Genomic DNA, 5,127 nt, shown 5'->3' on the forward strand with positions numbered 1-5,127 from the left:
TGCTTTTGAAAGAACCGGTCCGGGGAGCCTGGGTGGCGCAGTCGGTTAAGCGTCCGACTTCAGCCAGGTCGCGATCTCGTGGTCCCTGGGTTCGAGCCCCGCGTCAGGCTCTGGGCTGATGGCTCAGAGCCTGGAGCCTGTTTCCGATTCTGTGTCTCCCTCTCTCTCTGCCCCTCCCCCGTTCATGCTCTGTCTCTCTCTGTCCCAAAAATAAATAAAAGTTGAAAAAAAAATTTTTTTTGAAAGAACCGGTCCATTTTATTTAAGCTATGAAATTGATGTTTGTAGAATCTTCTGTGCTACTTTTGCTTTTTGTTAGTCTTACTGGAGGCTGTCAATGTTATTGATCTTTTAGAAGAACTAGCTTTTGTCTCAATGATTTTCTTTATTGTGTTTCTCTTTTCAATTTCTCTGGTTTCTACTGTTATTTTGACTATTTTCTTGTTTCTTCTTGCTTTGGGTTTACTTAGCTCTTCTTTTTCTAGCTTCCTGTAGTGGAAGCTTAGACAAGTGATACGAGATTTCTCCTCTTTTCTAAGATAAGCATTTAGTGCTGTAGATTTCTCCCTTGACCCTCCTTTAGCAGTGTCCCACAGATTTTGATATGTTGTGTTTCTTTTTCATTGAGCTTAGCATATTTTTTATTTTCCTTGAGACTTCCTTTTTGATGCATGGATTTTGTAGAAGTACATTGCTTAGTTTCCAAATATTTGTTGATTTTCCTGTTATCTTCCTATTTTGATTCCACTGTGGTCTGAAAAACACATTCTACGTTATTTCAACGCTTTTAAACTTGTTGAGGTTTGTTTTACGGCCTAGGACATAGTTTACCTTCATATGTGTCATGTCGATGCTTTAAAAAAATTGTATCCCATCAGTTCTCTAAATGTCAATTATCTCCTAGTAGTGAGTAGCGTTATTACGTTCTTCCATGAACTTGCTGATTTTCTGTCTGGTTGCTCTATCAAGTGTTGAAAGAAGGATGTTGAAATCTCCACCTATAACTGTGAATTGACCTATTTCTCCTTTCAGTTCTATCAGTCTTTGCTTCACTTATTTTGTGGCTCTGATTTAGCCCATACACATTTAGGATTTCTGTGTTTTCTTGGTGTAGTGTCCCTTTTATCATTCTGTCCTCTCTGTCCCTCTTGGTCTGTTAACGTCCTCCTCTGTCCTGGTTACTTTTCTTTCTCTGAACTCTGCTTTGACTGATATTAAGATAGCCATTATTGTTTCTTTTGGCTAATGTTTGCACAATATATACATTTCCATCCTTTTACTTTCAATATACATGTATTGTTGTATTTAAAGTGAGATTCTTATGAGAGCAGATAGTTGGATCATATTTTTTTAAAACATGCCAATCATTGTGTTTTAATAGGTGTGTTTACACCATTTACATTTAATGTAATTATTAACGTGTTACATCTACCATTTATTTTTATTTTTTGGATTTTCCTCTTTGTCATTTCTCTATTTTTTAATCTGCCTTTCTGTGAGACATTTGTACATTTTTTTTTTTTTTTAGAATTCCATTTTGATTTAGCCATAGCATTTCTGATGAGATCTCTCTTTTTTTTTTTTAACGTTTATTCATTTTTGAGAGACAGAGAGACAGAGTGCAAGTGGGGGTGGGGCAGAGAGAGGCAGACACAGAATCTGAAGCAGGCTCCAGGCTCTGAGCTGTCATCAAAGAGCCCGACGTGGGACTCAAACCCACAAACCGTAAAATCATGACCTGAGCTGAAGTCGGACGCCCAGCTGAGCCACCCAGGTGCCCCGAAGAGATCTCTTTTTGTATAGTTTCTTTTTTTTTTTTTTTTTTTGGTAGTCATTCTAGTTATTACCCGTTATATGCATAACAGCAGAGTTTACTGGTACTGACATTTCAGCAATTTAAATGACATGTAGAAACTTCCTTCTACTTCCCTTTATCCTTCCCCATTTATATTTAAATTGTCTTAAATATTTCCTCTCCATATTATTTCAAGCCACATCAAACAGTGTTACAATTTCTGCTGCAAGCATCAAACATTTAGGAAACTCAAGATCGAAAGGAAAATGTATTTCTTTTACCCATATTTTTACTCTTCATTGTTCTTGCCCTTTTTGACATTCTAAGATTTATTTTATTATTTCCTTTCTGTTTAGGTGGTTTGCTGGTAACAGAATCTCTCTTTACCCTCATCTGATAATGTCTTGATTTTTCCTTCACGCCTCAAGGCTATTTCCACTGGGTATAGAATCCTGGAGTAATAGTTGTTGTTGTTGTTGGTGGTGGTGGTGGTGGTGGTGGTGGTGGTGTGTGTGTGGGCATGTGTGTTTAGCACTTGAAAATGTCGTGCCACTAACTTGGGCTTTTCTGATTTCTGATGAAAACTTCACTATCATTCTAATTGTTTGCCTCTTATAGGTTAATAAGTCTCACAGCTGTTTTCAAGATATTTTCGTTGTCTTTAATTTTCAGAAGTTTGACAATACTGTGGTTTAGTGTGGACTTGGGGGAGTTTATCTTGTTTGCAATTTTCTCAGCTTCCTGAATCTGTGGGTTTCAAACTAGGCCTCTTGCCAAGTTTATAAAGCTTTCACCCATTATGTCTTTGAGTACTTTTTCAGCCTCATCCTCTTTGTCCTCTCCTTTTGGGACTCTGATGACATGAATGTTAGATTTCTTTTCTTTTCTTTTTCTTTCCACCCCCCCCCCCCCCACAGGTTCCCGAAGCTTGGTTCTTTTTTCTTTTTTTCTAAATATTTTTTTCTTTTTGTTGTTCAGTATAGGTTATTTCTATTGTGAATTCTTCAGATGCACTGAGCCCCCCACCCCCGAACTGCCTTGTTCCTTCCATTATGCTGTTGAGCCCTCCCAGCAAGATTTCATTGTTGTTGTATTTCTCAGTTCTAAAATTTCCTTGTGGTTCTTCTCTGTATCTTCTGTTTCTTTCCCGAGTTATTTGACTTATTCATACGCTTCGAGTGTGTTCATCATTGCTTATTGAAGCCTTTATATGATGGCTGCTTGTAAATATTTGTATTTCTAACATCGCTGCCATTTTGGTGTTGGAAGCTATTGACTATCCTCTTTTCATTCAAGCCGAGATTTTACCGCTTTGTGGTACAAGGGACTGCCTATTGAAAGCTGGACATTTTAAGTCGCATGATAGCAGACGCTGAATCTTATTTCAACCATGTGTGTTCGCTGTCTTCCTTTGACACTGCTCTGGTAGGAAAGAGGGCTGCCTTGTTACTGACAAGGTAAGATCTAAAGGTAGGATCTACTGACAAGGTAGAAATCTAAATTTTCCACTTGGTTGGTCTCCATTGACACGCAAAGGGGGTGGAGGACTCTTGTACTGCTAGGTGGAACTGGGAGTTCCTACTAGGTTTCTGCTATACCATTCTAGATGGGAGGGATGGGTGTGCCTCGTTACTGTTCTCCCACTGACATCACATTATCGCTGGATCTTGTTAGTGATGGATGGTGGTAAACGTACTGCCTTCCCACTAGCTTTCCTCTGACACCACCCCAGCGGGGAGTGGGAGGTGTGCTTTTTCACTGCTGGGTGGGAGCTGAAGTCCAGGCTTTTCACATAGTCTCCATTGACACTGCAGGGAGGAGGGGGTGAACTTCATTACCACGTGGTGGTGGTGGAAGTCCCTGCTTTCTACCTGACCTTCTCTGTCACCATACCGCTATGGGAAGAGGTGAAAGGTTTGGCCAGTCTTGTTACAACCTGTGGAGGGTGAAAGTGTATGGTCCCCACTGGACTTGGAGGATATGGCTGGGGTTGAGACCACAGCCTTTTCTGTGGTGTTTGGCTGGAGTAGAGCATTTAAATGGCTAAACGTTTTTTGTCTTTCTAGTCCTTTGGCTCGAGAGAGCCAGCTGTTGTTGGAGCTATTTTTTGTCTGCATCTGTTGTCATTTCCAGGTTTCTAGCTTCCTCAGCACCCGGGGACATAGGAGACGCAAAGAAAAGCCAGAGAACTCTCCACTGTATCATTCCTTGCAAGTTCGAAGGTCTCAGGCTGGCCCGCTGTCTTCTCTCCACCTTTCAGAGTTTCCCTATGCTTGTTTAATATATGACGATCGGGGTTTTACTCGTACTTAGGGGGAAGAACAGGGAAAAATACTTTTTCTTCATCTCCTTGGAACTTTCTGTTTGTTTACTTTTACGCCTCTTTCCCACAGCTAGACTATAAGGCTAGACTGTAAGTTTTTGTAGACTTTTTCGTTTCTGCCCCTACCCTCTGACCTAATTTCCCTGCAGTGAGTTCACCATGCTTATGAACTTCTGGTTTAGCCCCTCTTGTGCATGCTTAGGCAATAACTTCTCAGTTCCACCCCACTTGCCCACCCCTGGTTTTGTCCTTGCTTAATCCCTTGGCCCATCGCCACCCCCCTCCTCTGACAGAGCAGCCAGCTGTTCCACTACAAGACGATGTAAATCCACTAACAACAATTCATGCCACACCAGCCCCATTTCCCTTTTTCAGGGAAGTTACTCAATTGTTAAATCCAGGAATGCTTGACGAACCTCCATGACAACAAGGTATCTGGTAAACTTTCTGCTGCCGACTACGTATCTTGGCATCTGGAGGCTCACGAGAAATCATTTTTAAAAAATTTTTTTTAATGTTTTATTTTAGTTTTGAGACAGAGAGAGACAGGGCGTGAGCGGGGAGGGGCAGAGAGAGAGGGAGACACAGAATCCGAAGCAGGCTCCGGGCTCCGAGCCGTCAGCCCAGAGCCCGGCGCGGGGCTCGAACCCACGGACCGCGAGATCGTGACCCGAGCCGAAGTCGGACGCTCAACCGACTGAGCCACCCAGGCACCCCGAGAAATAAATTTAATTGGATTGGGTTGAGTAGAGGGTATGGAATAGCTTAAAGGAGAAATGAAGACTGACTGGGTCAACACCGGTATCTAACAATAGGTGATTAATAGGCTAACCTTACTGTCGAAGAAGGTGTTTAGGGGTAAGTTAAAATGCATCATATTGAACTATTTTCTAGTCAGTGATTTGTTAGTTCCTTGAATGAGAACACTGAAGCTGTGCCTTATTTGGAGAAGTAATTGGCACAAAGTTGGGAATGACAGCTAATGAGTTAAATAACAAAATCAGATTTC

General features: G+C 41.4%; 1 non-coding gene across 1 annotated transcript; it reads right to left on the bottom strand.

Moving 5' to 3' along the window:
* Nucleotides 1-4,745: 4,745 nt before the first annotated feature.
* On the bottom strand, nt 4,746-4,830 carry TRNAR-UCG. Its single transcript has one exon. It is a non-coding gene; the product is annotated as a tRNA-Arg (tRNA).
* Between the last annotated feature and the right edge of the window lie 297 nt (nt 4,831-5,127).

The sequence above is a fragment of the Felis catus genome, chromosome A2 (genome assembly GCF_018350175.1).
Source record: "Felis catus isolate Fca126 chromosome A2, F.catus_Fca126_mat1.0, whole genome shotgun sequence".
NCBI lineage: Eukaryota > Metazoa > Chordata > Mammalia > Carnivora > Felidae > Felis > Felis catus.